The sequence below is a fragment of the Mobula hypostoma genome, chromosome 7 (assembly GCF_963921235.1).
Source record: "Mobula hypostoma chromosome 7, sMobHyp1.1, whole genome shotgun sequence".
Classification (NCBI taxonomy): Eukaryota; Metazoa; Chordata; class Chondrichthyes; order Myliobatiformes; family Myliobatidae; genus Mobula; species Mobula hypostoma.
In genome coordinates, this window is record NC_086103.1 from 45,698,387 (window position 1) to 45,713,169 (window position 14,783).

A 14,783-nucleotide genomic window follows, 5' to 3' on the forward strand; every position below is an offset into this window, starting at 1 on the left:
TTACTTTGTACTCTGCCTTGGAGTTTGTCCTTCCAAAGTGTACCATCTCACCTAGTCCTGACGAAGGGTCTCGGCCTGAAACGTCGACTGCGCCTCTTCCTATAGATGCTGCTTGGCCTGCTGCGTTCACCAGCAACTTTGATGTATGTTGCTTGAATTTCCAGCATCTGCAGAATTCCTGTTGTTTACATCTCACACTTCCCTGGGTTGAACTCCATCGGCCACTTCTGCAACCTACCAATATCTCTCTGCAATCTTCGACAATCCTCTCACTATCTACAACACCACCAACCTTTGTGTCGTCTACAAACTTGCCAATCCACCCTTCTACCCCCACATCCAGGTCGTTAATAAAAATCACGAAAAGTAGAGGTCCCAGAACCAATCCTTGTGGGACACCACTAGTCACAATCCTTCAATCCGAATGTACTCCCTCCACCATGACCCTCTGCCTTCTGCAGGCAAGCCAATTCTGAATCCACCTGGCCAAACTTCCCTGGATCCCATGCTTTCTGACTTTCTGAATAAGCCTACCATGTGGAATCTTGTCAAATACCTTACTAAAATCCATATAGATCACATCCACTGCACTACCCTCATCTATATGCCCGGTCACCTCCTCAAAGAACTCTATCAGGCTTGTTAGACACGATCTGCCCTTCACAAAGTCATGCTGACTGTCCCGGATCAGACCATGATTCTTGAAATGCCCATAGATCCTATCTCTAAGAATCTTTTCCAACAGCTTTCCCACAACAGACATAAGGCTCACTGGTCTACAATTACCCGGACTATCCCTACTACCTTTTCTGAGCAAGGGAACAACATTCGCCTCCCTCCAATCCTCCGGTACCATTCCCGTGGACAACGAGGACATAAAGATCCTAGCCAGAGGCTCAGCAATCTCTTCCCTCGCCTCATGGAGCAGCCTGGGGAATATTCCGTTCGGCCCCGGGGACTTATCCGTCCTGACGTATTTTAACAACTCCAACACCTCCTCTCCCTTAATATCAACATGCTCCAGAACATCAACCTCACTCATACTGTCCTCACCATCAAGTTCCCTCTCATTGGTGAATACCTAAGAGAAGTATTCATTGAGGACCTCGCTCACTTCCACAACCTCCAGGCACATCTTCCCACCTTTATCTCTAATCGGTCCTACTTTCACTCCTGTCATCCTTTTTCTCTTTACCTAATTGAAGAATGCCTTGGGGTTTTCCTTTAACTTACTTGCCAAAGCCTTCTCATGCCCCCTTCTTGCTCTCCTCAGCCCCTTCTTAAGCTCCTTTCTTGCTACCCTATATTCCTCAATAGACCCATCTGATCCTTGCTTCCTAAACCTCATGTATGCTGCCCTCTTCCACCTGACTAGATTTTCCACCTCACTTGTCACCCATGGTTCCTTCACCCTACCAGTCTTTATCTTCCTCACCGGGACAAATTTATCCCTAACATCCTGCAAGAGATCTCTAAACATCAACCACATCTCCATAGAATATTTCCCTGCAAAAACATCATCCCAATTCACACCTGCAAGTTCTAGCCTTATAGCCTCATAATTTACCCTTCCCCAATTAAAAATTTTCCTGTCCTCTCTGATTCTGTCCTTTTCCATGATAATGCTAAAGGCCAGGGAGCGATGGTCACTGTCCCCCAGATGCTCACCCACAGAGATCTGTGACCTGACCCGGTTTGTTACCTAATACTAGATCTAGTATGGCATTCCCCCTAGTCGGCCTATCAACATACTGTGACAGGAATCCGTCCTGGACACACTTAACAAACTCTGCCCCGTCTAAACCCTTGGAACTAATCACGTGCCAATCAATATTAAGGAAGTTAAAGTCACCCATGATAACAACCCTGTTATTTTTGCACCTTTCCAAAATCTGCCTCCCAATCTGCTCCTTGGTATCTCTGCTGCTACCAGGGTGCCTATAGAATACTCCTAATAGAGTAACTCAGGGGTCCCCAACCTTTTTTGCAGTGCGGACCGGTTTCATATTGACAATATTCTTGCGGACCGGCCGACCGGGGGGTGGGGGGAATGGTTGCCAACGGACAAGAGTACAGTAGCAAATGCATTGTTTACCCCGAAAAGACTACAATGACCATGAAGCCTTGCGCGGACACCAGTGCGCATGCGTGACTGAGTATGCGTGCACGTGCCGTTTTTTGCTACAAATCGTTTTTGGCGATTCTGTTCGGGGGGAGGGGAGGGCGCTGTTAATCACGGCCGGAATATCGGTGATAAGTGGCTAATACACTCAATTTTGTTACTAAACGGGTTTATCTAATGAATTTAATATTAAACACACAGCGCATATTTTCCTCGCATGAATATAGCGATAAGTCAATTATCAGGGGAGGACAGGGGGGCTTGAAATACGTGTTGAATGAACTCCCAGTAGAAGTGGCAGAAGCAGGTTCGATATTATCATTTAAAGTTAAATTGGATAGGTATATAGACAGGAAAGGAATGGGGGGTTATGGGGTGAGTGCAGGTCGGTGGGACTTGGTGAGAGTAGCGTTCAGCACGGACTAGAAGGGCAGAGATGGCCTATTTCCATGCTGTAATTGTTATATGGTTATATAAGTCAATAGCATCATAACATTTTAAGTAACGTTTGGATATTAAACACACAGCGCACATTTTCCCCGTATGAACATATAAAATCATTGCAACGCACCAATATCGCTGAATCAGTGGGAGCCCCGGGCTTGTTTTCCTGCAACAACACGGTCCTATCGAGGGGTGACGGGAGACAGCAATACTTGAATGGGTTCCTTATGTCCAGTCTATTCCGCAATTTAGTTTTTGTTACATTCATCACAGAGATAAGTTGGAAATGGAAGCAACGTTTTCAGTGCTTCCGTGGCTATCTCAGGATATTCGCCCTTGACTTTGATCCAGAACACCGGCAGAGATGTTACGTCAAACATAATTTTCAGCCCGCCGTCATTTGCAAACTCATGGAGTTGATCCCCTTCCCACGCTGACACGGATGACGCGCGGGTAATGACCTCACGTGCGTTCAAGTTCAACAGTGCCCATGACAGGGAATGAGGAAAGGTGCAGCTGACTCGTATTGCCAAATCATGTCATTTCCTCGCGGCCCGGTAGCGCTTGCCTTGCGGCCTGGTGGTTGGGGACCGCTGGAGTAACTGCTCCCTTCCTGTTCCTGACTTCCACCCATACTGACTCAAAAGAGGATCCTGCTACATTACCCACCCTTTCTGTAGCTGTAATGGTATCCCTGATCAGTAATGCCACCCCTCCTCCCCTTTTTCCGCCTTCTCTATCCCTTTTAAAGCACTGAAATCCAAGAATACTGAGAATCCATTCCTGCCCTGGTGCCAGCCAAGTCTCTGTAATGGCCACTACATCATAATTCCATGTATGTATCCAAGCTCTCAGTTCATCAACTTTGTCCCTGATACTTCTTGCATTGAAGTACACGCACTTTAGCCCTTCTACCTTCCTACCTTTACACCCTTTATTCTGCTTCTCTTTCCTCAAAGCCTCTCTATATGTTAGATCTGGCTTTACTCCATGCACTTCTTTCACTGCTCTATCACTCCGGGTCCCATCCCCCTTGCCAATTAGCTTAAACCCTCCCAAACCATGCTAGCAAACCTATCTGCAAGAATATTGCTCCCCCTCGAGCTCAGGTGCAACCCATCCAATCTGTACAGGTCCCACCTTCTCCGGAAGAGATCCCAATGATCCGAAAATCTAAAACCCTGCCCCCTGCACCAACTCCTCAGCCATGCATTCAACTGCCATCTCCTCCAATTCTTACCATCACTATCACGTAGCACTGGCAGCAAGCCTGAGAACGCCACCCTTGTGATCCTGTTCTTCAGCCTTCTTCCTAGTTCCCAAAACTCACACTTCAGGACCTCATCCCTCTTCCCACCCATGTCATTGGTGCCAACATGTTTCACAACTTCTGGTTGCTTTCCCTCTTGTACCTTAAATGTGAAAGCATTTAATTGGGGAAGAGCTTAATTAGATGGTATTAGGCAGGAACTTGAGTGTAAATTGGTCTTCTCAGGTAAGTGCACAACAGAAATGTGGAGGCTGTTTAGAGAGAATTTGCATGGGATTCTGGATACGTTTAGCACAAGACATGGAAAGAACAGTTGGCTAATGAAAAGATTAGGTATATTTCTTAAAGAGGAAAAAATATCAGACAGGGTCTTGAAAATAAGGAAGACTTGGGATAGCTATAAGGATAAAAGGGAAGGCCTTGGCAAGTAGGATTAAGGAAAACCAATTTATTCTACACATATACAAAGAACAGGAAGATCACTAGAGTGAAGATAGAATGGCTCAGGTAAAGGGGATAAAATATGCCTGGAGGTAGGTGTAGGGAAGCTCCTTACAAATAGTTTGCTCACCAGGTGGAGGGACTATGAGAAATGAGAGGACAGGGTAGTACAGGCTAATGTACTACAGTATCTTGAGGTTTTGAGGTTCTGAAACGAATCAGGATAGAAAGGTCCCCATGGCCAGACAAAATAAACCCCAGGTTACTGCAGGAAGAGATGGCTGAGGTGTTAATGACTATCTGTGTCCAAGGAAGACACAAAGGAGTACCACCAGAAGACTGGAAGGTGTCAAATGTCTTGATGTTCAAGAAATTTAATAAGGATAATCCTGAGGATAGTAGACCAGTGAATCTTGGTGGGCAAACAATTGGAGAGGAACCGTAGGTGCTTGATTTGAGCATAGCGAACAAGGCTCTGAGAGGGGCATGCCATGCTTTATATGCCTGATGGACATTTGAGGAAGTGGAAACAAATTGAAAGTAGTGCTGCATATAGAGTATATGAATTTTGACAAGGTGTTTGACTAGGTTTTCCCATGGTACACTCATCCAGAAAATCAGGATAGAGGATCCATGGAAACTTGGCTGAAGGCAGAAGGAGATTAGGAGGTGGAGCATATTCTGCCTGAAAGTCTGTAACTCGTGGAGTTCCACAGGTTGTGAAAGCCCTGATCTGAGTGACTTTTGAAAAATGACTTGAAAGAGGAAGTGGGTAGGAAGTTTGCAGATGACAGGTTGATGTTGTGAACAGTGTTGAAGGTTGTGTTAATTACAATGGAATAGAGACAGGATGTAGAGGTGGACAGAGAAGTGGCAGATGGAATTCAATCCATAAAAGTGTGCACCGATATTTTAGAAAACTAAAACTGAAGGCTGAGTACAAGGTTAATGCCATGATTCTTAACAATGTGACAGAACAGAGGGATCTTGGTATCCAAGTCCACAGATCACTCAAAGTTGCTGTGTAAGTTGATAGGGTGGTGAAGAAGGCCTATGGCTTGACATCATTTGTTTGGCGATTGAGTTCAGGAGTCATGGGCTATAGTCAATGCAGTCATGGCTGCAGCTCTGAAAACTCAGGTTAAACCAGACTTTATTGTTCAGTTCTGGTCACCTCATAGGGAAGATATGGAAGCTGTAGGGAGCGTGGCAGAGGGGATTTATCAGGATGCTGCCTAGATTAGAGAACATGTCTTATGAGGGAAGATTAAATGAGCTAGGACTCTTTGGAGTGATGGAGAATGAGGCAAATTGATTATAAGACCGAGGGGCAAAAGTGCCTTCTAAACAGGGTGACAATAACCAATACCATAGGATATCATTTAAGGGAGGCGTTCCCAACCTGAGTTCCACAGACTCCTCAGTTAATGGTAGGGGTCCATGGTATGAAAAAGGTTGGGAACCCCTAATTTAAGGTGAGGAGAGGAAAGTTTAGGAGAGCTTGTTATTTGTTTTTTTTAATATAAAAGAACCAGAATGGTGGGTGCCTGGAACATCTCCAGTGGTGGTGATAGAGGCTGATACAATAGGAGCATTTAGAAGACTTAATAGGCACATAGATGCAAGAAAAATAGAGGGATATGAGCTGTGTCAGAGAGAAGGGTTAGAATGATTGTAAAGTAGGTTTGTAGACTGGCACAACATCACTGACTGAAAGGCCTGTACTGCATTATGTTCTATGATAAAATATATTTTTTCTGCACCTTTCTTCTATGTTTGAGAACTAAATCTTCAGCATAGACGGCTGTGAATTGAGTCTAAATGTGTTCCTATAGCTCCCCCCCCCACCACCCCCATCTACAGTACTGCACAAAAGTCTTAAGCACAAATATAACTACGGTGTCCAAGACATTTGCACAGTTCTTTACTAATTATGTACTGCACCGTATTGCTGCCACAAAAAAGAAAATCATGACAAATGTGACTGATGATAAAGCTGATTCCGATATGGGTCTCTATTCTGGATTAAGAGTAGGGAGAGGGGAGTCATGGTTAGAAAAAAAAAGAAGAGGAATAGGGAGAAAGTGGGAAACACAAGAGACATTCTGTAATGATCTACAAATCAATTGTTTTGAATCAAATAACCTTGCCTGGTGTCTCAAGGCTATTTTACAGATTACATTAAAGATTAAGTGCCAGTTTTAAACATTTGACTATAACTGAGATATACATCTAATTTTTAACCACCTTAAAGGCATACACTTTTATGGGTTAAAAGTCCTTTATGCTGTAGCAATTCTGATTTCAAGAATTAGAAGATGAACTATTATGTACAGCTAGTCCAGTAAACTCCAACCACCCACCTCAACCCCCCAGAATCAATGATGCCATTAATGACAAAGTGAGGCAATTCGCAGTCCTCAATATTTAACATCTTTATGGAATAAATGGGAATTTGATTATTCTTTTGTCAGAAATTTAATACAGTAAGAAACTTATCAGTCTTTGAACTACAACAACACTGGCCATTTACTAACTAGTATAGAGGAATTTATTATTTCCTTGCACCTGCACCTCCTCCAAGTTGAATTTGATGAATCGTGTTTAACCAACCTAATTTGTTTTTTTTTGTTTAAGAATAAGCTAATAAAATGTGATGTGTATCAATACCTATTCCACACATTTGAATTTTCAAAAAGGTATTAAATAAGGACACAATAAAATTTGGTTGGCAATGCTGAAATCCATGTAGTAGTAAAGTGTGGAGTTGAGTAATATGCTCTCCTAAGGGGTTATTGATTGGTGGATCCTCAGGTGGCTATAGATGCCAATCTGGGATCCACATTCTGATGCAAAGTGGCTGTGGTTAGTGGCTGGGTCATTTAGTTGTTCATTCTCTCTTTTCGCAGCTGCCACTTGTACTCTGCAACACAGCAAAGGTCACTCATGTAGCACAGCTCCCTCTTGAACAGGTGTCCTCCAGTGAAATGTCTTCAGTTTTCAGATGTAATGTTGAATTTTTTCAGGCTGATGTTGGTGTAACCTTTGAAGCATTTCCTTTACCCAGCAGGGGCTTGCTGACTGTATGAAACATGCATCTGTTCTCTATCTGCATTGTATCCTGTGTTGCACGTTTATTATGTTAACTAGTCAGATGAGTGGGGGGTATGTGGTAAAAGCAATGGGAATAAGTCACATTCATGCTTATTTTGTTGTAGTTTGGAAGCTGAGGACCAATTGAGGTCGTATCAGTTGCTGAATGCTCAATTATGCTTAGCTGACATTTGGGTATGCTTAGGTTTCATTGCTTCAAGATTGTATGCTTACTAATTGCTAATAAAGGATCAAATACATATCCTTGACATTTGGAGCTATCACAGAAGTGAGGGCGCATCATGTAAGTATAACAAATCCATAGTGTCACCAGCAGCGGCAATTGTTTTGGTTGCTACATTCTGTCAGCAAAAGTTTGACAGTTATACCAAACGAGCATCAGCATTCAGACATGTCTGTGAAACTAGCATTGCAGCCTAGAGCAGCATGGGGCAAGTAACAACTTTTTCTCGGTTCATGCTCAGTGTTTGGGTTTGAAACACAGGTTTGAATGGTGAATGCTGCCTGTCCAGTGGGAACTGAAAGCTGTGTAACGGTGTTTGCCTGAGTAGTTCAACCACATGGTTCTGTTGAAATGCTGAATTGAAATATTGCTTTGACTGTCGACACCGAATTGAATTGTCATTGTTTTTTAAAAACGCAAACAACAGGAATTCTGCAGATGCTGGAAATTCAAGCAACTCACATCAAAGTTGCTGGTGAACGAAGTTGCTCCTGACGAAGGGTCTCGGCCTGAAACGTCGACTGTACCTCTTCCTAGAGATGCTGCCTGGCCTGCTGCGTTCACCAACAACTTTGATGTGTGTTGCTTGTCATTGTTTTATCTGGTTCATGCACTTGGAAAACAACACGAGTCAAGTCAGAAGCAGTGACCTTGAAGTCAACAGTGAGAATTTTTTTTTAAACTTGCAATATTGAAAGTCAGATTGCTGGAGGAAAAGAAAATATTTATAAAGCCACAGAACAGGCTGTGACTATGTATAAAGCCGAAGACAGCATGTCTAACATGCATGCAGCTTGTTCTATTGCTAGCACATAATGCTGTGCACCGGCATACATTAGAACAGAGGCCAATTTAGCTGCTTTATACGCAAGACAACAAATATAGAGGAATAAACACGCATTGGAAAAGATGGGCCAGCTTCAAAGAAACCAGGAAGAGAAAATGTAACAGCTTTGAAGAAATCAGGAACAGATGAAAGAGCAACTTCAGAGAAAGATGGAGCTGCTCAAGTTGCAGGAAGAAAATGCAGCCAAAATGCAGCCAAGATAGCCAGAGTTAAAGCGCTAAGGGCTTCAAGCGCCAGAGTGTAGGGCAGTTCTATGGGGCGAGTTCGTATGTTGACATGGATCAGAGAAAATCCAGCATACCCAGTGTCAATGTGGATACATCTGAAACACAGTTTTCAATGGTCAGTGCTGCCTGTCCAACTGGGGACTGAAAGCTGTGTAATAGTGTTTGCCCAATTAGTTCGACCACTTAGTTCTGTTGAAATGCTGAACTGAAATACTGCTTTGACTATGAACCACAGGTCTGAACCTCAAGGTTCATTCTCAGCTTGCAGCAAGAAAGCACATTGAACCTGAACAAGGATTTACAGTATGTCACTTGTTTCATGTGATAAAAATCTAAATGCTGCGCTGGAGGGCACAAAGATGTGAAAGGAAATAGTGACCATAGTGATGCAACAACGCATTGCATCTCTGGCTAAAAAAGATTAAATTCCTCGATGGTGATTCATTTGAGGGCTTTCAAGAACAGCATTGAAAGCAAGACTGATAATTATGGTGACCATTTCTATTTTCTCAAACAGCTCACTGGAGGTTACCCTAGAGAAAAGCCTGTTGTCCATTCTATATAAACTTGGGATTCCCAGTGGCAGGTCTTGACCAATGAGGTGAAGGATGGCAGCATGAAAGAGCCAGAGCAGCAAAAACATGGTAAAATGTTGCCCTCCCAGTAAACAGTGGCACTCTCTGGGATTTGATTTACTATTTTTTTTTGATAGACATTGAATTTTTCAGACATGGGCTTGGAGGATAAACATAGCAAGAGACTTCAATAGAATGTTAACAAAGCAGATGAAACTCAGTGAAGAGTGCAAAGTGATACAATTCAATGTAAACAGAGGAGCAAAAATCTAATAATTGAATTCTCCAGTTGGTGCAAGAGCAGAGATACTTTAGTGCAAATGCCTTCATCTTGGCAGGATAGGTTGCAAAAAAAAGTTAGTAATTCACATCGGATTCTGGTCTTCATAAACCAAGTGAACAAAAGTGAGATCACATTAAACCTTCATGATTTTAAGACCAATTTTTTTTTTAAATCATCCAAGAAAAAGGAGCAAATGGAAGATTTAAGGGATGTAAAAAAATTGCATCAAGAATGAGAGTGGACTGAGGACTGAAGTAAAGCAACTGGTAAAAAATGCCACAGTGATCTGCAGGATTTTAGTACACATGAAATTATAGTTATGATCTGGAATGTATTACCAGAAGCACAAGGAAGGGAAACTTATAGATTTGGATACATTTGAAGATTTAAGGGACTAGAGCCTGGGGTTTAGTAGGCACTCAGCAAGCTTGGAAGCAGCCAAAGGAGATCAGAGACCCTGAGAGCATCCAAGATGGAGACCAGAGCCCCTAGAATCAGGTTAAACAATTCAGCTATCTACAATATCACGATAAAGCAGCATTAGAATTTCTACAATACTTCAAGTTGCAAATGGCTTTAGCTAGACACACTAGAAACTGTACTGAATTCAGGACAGACTGTATAAGCAGTTATAAAGATGGGAAAAGTTTATGGAATGATGAAAAATTTATTTGGCCAGAGGGTGGTGAATCTGTGGAATTCACTGCCACAGACAGTTATGAAGGCAAGGCATCAGGGATATTCAAAGCAAAGGTTTACAGGTTCTTGATTTGCAAGGGCATCAACACACATCCCACCCTGCAAAAACTCATTTTAGGAAGGTAGCATCCCCGCTCCCCACAACCCCATATCCACCACCCCAAGCCAGTCCACCTCCAACGGTGTATGTAATACTTTGTTTAGTGATTTTCTCTAATCTATAAACCAAGTTGGGTATATGCAGAAAATGTGACATTAAAGTATGTACTTATATTATCGTGGAATCATTTTTTTTTTCTCTATTAAAACTTTAAGCAAGTCTTCAGGGAGTTTGGCCTCATCGTGTAGGACATCAATAGAGTAGCTCCTTAGCAGCTAGCCAGCTAGTTTAAATAACGCTAGCTATGCTAATGAATGAATGACACCTGTTAAACTCACCTCAACATGTCTTTTACATTTTAACCCACCATGGGCAACAGAAAAGTCACTGTTGCAAACAGTGCAGCAAGCAACACCGTCATTATTTTTGAGGTTGACTGTAAAGCCCACCCACAGAGAGAACTGATAGGTCTACTTAGCACGAAGAGAGACCAATCAGGATGCTCGCTCTCGCTCTCCCTCTCAAAACAAAATCGATTTCCGGGATATTGTATATAATTTCCTGGTGTCAGGGAGCCACTATCAATATGCGGGAGACTCCCGGAACTTCCGGGAGAGGTGGGATGTCTGCATCAAAGATTACAAGGGGGAGGCAGCAGAGTGGGTTTGAGAGGATTAATAAATCAGCCATGATGGAATGGCAGAGCAGACTTGATGGGATGAATGGCCTAATTCTGCTCCTATATCTTATAGGAAAAGTGATATTTGAGGTTAGTGACTGTTTTGTATTGACTGCGGGTACAACAGAACGTGAAAATTCAGTGTTGTGATTAATTAAGAACTCAGTAATAGGAGCAAGGAGAAAAACTTTGCACTTTTATGTGCATTTGTTAAATTTGTCATTCGCATTTGGATTCCAAAACAAAACCTACAGCATAAACTGGAATAAGAGCTGAATAAAATTAAGAACTTAATCAAAATTGTTTTAAAACCAAGAAATCTCCAAAATTGCACATAATATAAAAATGAAAGCTTTAATTCAGAAAATCAATTTTTATATTTGCTTAATGAAAGGCTTGAATTTCGTTTCTGAAATAAACAGAAAATGCTGGAAAGACTCAACAGTTCAGACACCTGTGGAAAACAGTTAAACATTTCAACATAATCAAAGACTCTTTATCATAATTGCGGGGGAAAAAATGCATTAGTCCAAATAGCAGAGAAAGTAACAGGAGAAGAATGGGTGGAATATTGAAAATGTCCGTAATAGGGTGAAATGATCAAACCTTTGAAATAGACTTGAAGTTCCCAAGATATTTTGCCCACATTAATCAAAATGTTTTAAGACATACTTTCTAGCAAACTTTTAAATCATTACTATGAAATACAATATAGGCATCATTTTAAGATCCATTTGAGTTTAAAAAAGCTCAAATTCCAGTACAAATCCCCATAAGCAAACAACAAAAGAAAATGCCTGGTTTACCTCTAGTTCTTTAAATACCACAACTATTTAGATTATTCTTGCAAAAAAATGTAGCAAGAGCTCTGATTACGATAAATATTCAATAAAGGTGCTCTACATCTTGATTTTTTTAAAATCCAGTTTAGTGGAATTTAGTAATGCAAGCATCCAACACTCCTCCTTGGAAGAAAGAATCACAACTGAAACCAAGTCTGCCAGGCATAACAGTTTACACCATCTGCATTGCTTGATCACCATTTTAAGAGAATGAGTAAAATAACATTGTGCAATGATCCTCACATTAGATTTGGGTTTGCAACACAAAATAATTTTGTAAGGGAGCACAAGGGAGAGAAGCAAAACTTATTTTTTCCCCTCTAGTGTTCCTCACTATTAGTTGGATGGTTTGTAATAATGGAGATGTCATGACAAGTAACAGCACAATAAGGCAAGTGAGCCATAACAGTTTTGTCCGCCCAGATATTCTTCTCTCTTCTCCCCCTCCCATTGGGTAGAAAATACAAAAACCTGAAAACCGATCAAAAAGTATTACTTTAGAACAAGAAACTTACCTTTGAGCACAGACACCCACTGAAAAAAACAACTTATACACCAATCACCCTTAGTGAATAAGCATTTTTTTAGCCAGCTATGGTTGCTTGAGATTGTGGCAAAAGATCAACCTGTAGTTCCTCATTGAAGAAACACAGAATATGTCCAATCTTTCTTGGTAATTAACCTAAAAGGAAAACAAATAGTGTTATTAGCAAGGCAGTGCTAAATAATACATTAAAATGGTATGGGATGGCTAATTAAAAAGGACTTTATACTTAAAAGCATTAATTTTCCCTTTTCTTCTCTATCCAATTGAAATGCAAGTACATCTTTAAATTGCAAAGCCTTTATAAAGACACTCCAAAACAAACCACTGAACTAGTTAATGCAAATACCTTAAGTTTATTCTCATCAAGTACTTGGCAGAATTGCTTAATGAAGACTATTGGTGCATGTGTTATACAGAACCAAGAATACAATTACATCTCAGAGGATCAGTACAATAATAAGTCTAATGCTCTTGCCATGATTTCTTTTAAATGGACTTGAACATCTTTCGCTGTGTATAAAAGTATACACAGTTCAAACTAACCAAAAAATTCATAATACATAGATCATGAAATTTGGTTTTTCTTAAAAACTATTCATTGTGTTTAGATATAATGCAATGAGAGAGCAGAACAGAATTTGAATTTTAGGTGAAAAGGTTAATTACTTTGTTAATAACTTAGTTGCTATTATGCTAGGGGAATATGTTCCATCACATTCAACTTAAAGAACTACACACACTATAAAATTTATTTCATAAACTTCCCTATGGAAGTTTCAAATATTACGAACAATAATCACATTCATAATCACATCCACAACCTATGGACTCACTTTCAATGACTCTTCATCTCATGTTCTTGATATTTATTGCTTACTTATTATTATTTCTTTCATTTAGTTTTTGCAGAGTTTGTTATCTTTAGCACACCGGTTGAATGCCCAAGTTGGTGTGATTTTTCATTGATTCCATTATGGTTATTACTCTATTATGGATTTATTGAGTATGCCCACAAGAAAATGAATCTCAGGGTTGTCTATGATGACATATAGGTAATTTAATAATAAATTTACTTTGAACTTTGATGTTTATTTTTGGGGGTGGAAGTGTGCCATGAAATGTATTACCTCTCTATGACATAATACAATTATGTACAACACATTTTTAATTCAATTTTGTTCCTCCATACTGCTAAGAATCCTGCTGTTAATGTGTAATCTGCTTTCAAGTTTGATTTACCAAAGTATATCACTTCACACTTTACCAGATTGAACTCCATCTGCCACTTCCCTGCCCAGCTTTTTATCATGTCCATATCCCCATGTAACCTACAATAACCTTCTACACTATCCACAACAACCCCAACCTTCATGTCATCTGCAAATTTACTAACTGACCCGTCCACTTCCACATCCAAGTGGCTCATAAAAATCATAAGGAGTAAGGATCTCAGAACAAAACCCTGCAGAACACTAGCCACAGTCCTCGAGGCAGAATGCTTTCCATCTACTACTCTCTGCTTTCTGTGGGAAAGCCAATTCCACACAATCAACTTGCTATGGATCCCATGCATTATGACTTTCTGGGAAACCCTGCCATGAAGAAACTCAAAGATCTTACTAAAATCCATCTAACATCATATCCACCACTGTAATTTCAATTTGTTCTGTCACTTCCTTGAAAAGCTTAATCAGGCTCATGAGGCACAATCTGCCCCCTCACAAAGCCATGCTGACTATACTTCCCCAAATACTTAAACCTTGTCCCTAAGGATTCTCCAATAGTGTGGCCACCACTGAGTAAGACTCATTGGTCTATAATTCCCAGAATCATTTCAATTACCCTTTCTTGAACAACATTTGCAGTTATCCAATCTTCTATTTGCCAAGGAGAATGCAAAGATGATTGTCAATAACTCAGTGATGTCTTCCCTCCCTTCCCATATAACCCAACTGGCCCTGCGGACTCATCTATCCCAATGTTTTTTGGAAGCTCCAACATGGCCTCTTTCATAACCTTGACATGCTTTAGCACATTAACCCGTTCTCCCTGGTGAAATCAGAAACAAAAAAAAAACAAATTAAGGACATCCCCCTACCTCCTGGCACATTCTTCACCTTTATACCTGAACAGTCCTACCCTTACTCTAGTCATCCTCTTGTTTTTGCGTACATGCAAAACATTTTAGAGATTTTCTTAATCCTACTTGCCAAGCTTCTCATGTACTCTTCCAACTTTAAACTCTTCCCAGGCTACCTTAACTCTCAAAAGCACTGCCTGATTTTTGCTTCCTGACGTTTAAATATGGTTCCTTCTTTCTCTCAACTAAATGTTCCACTTCTTGTCAACCATTCTTTTCCTGTCTCGTTG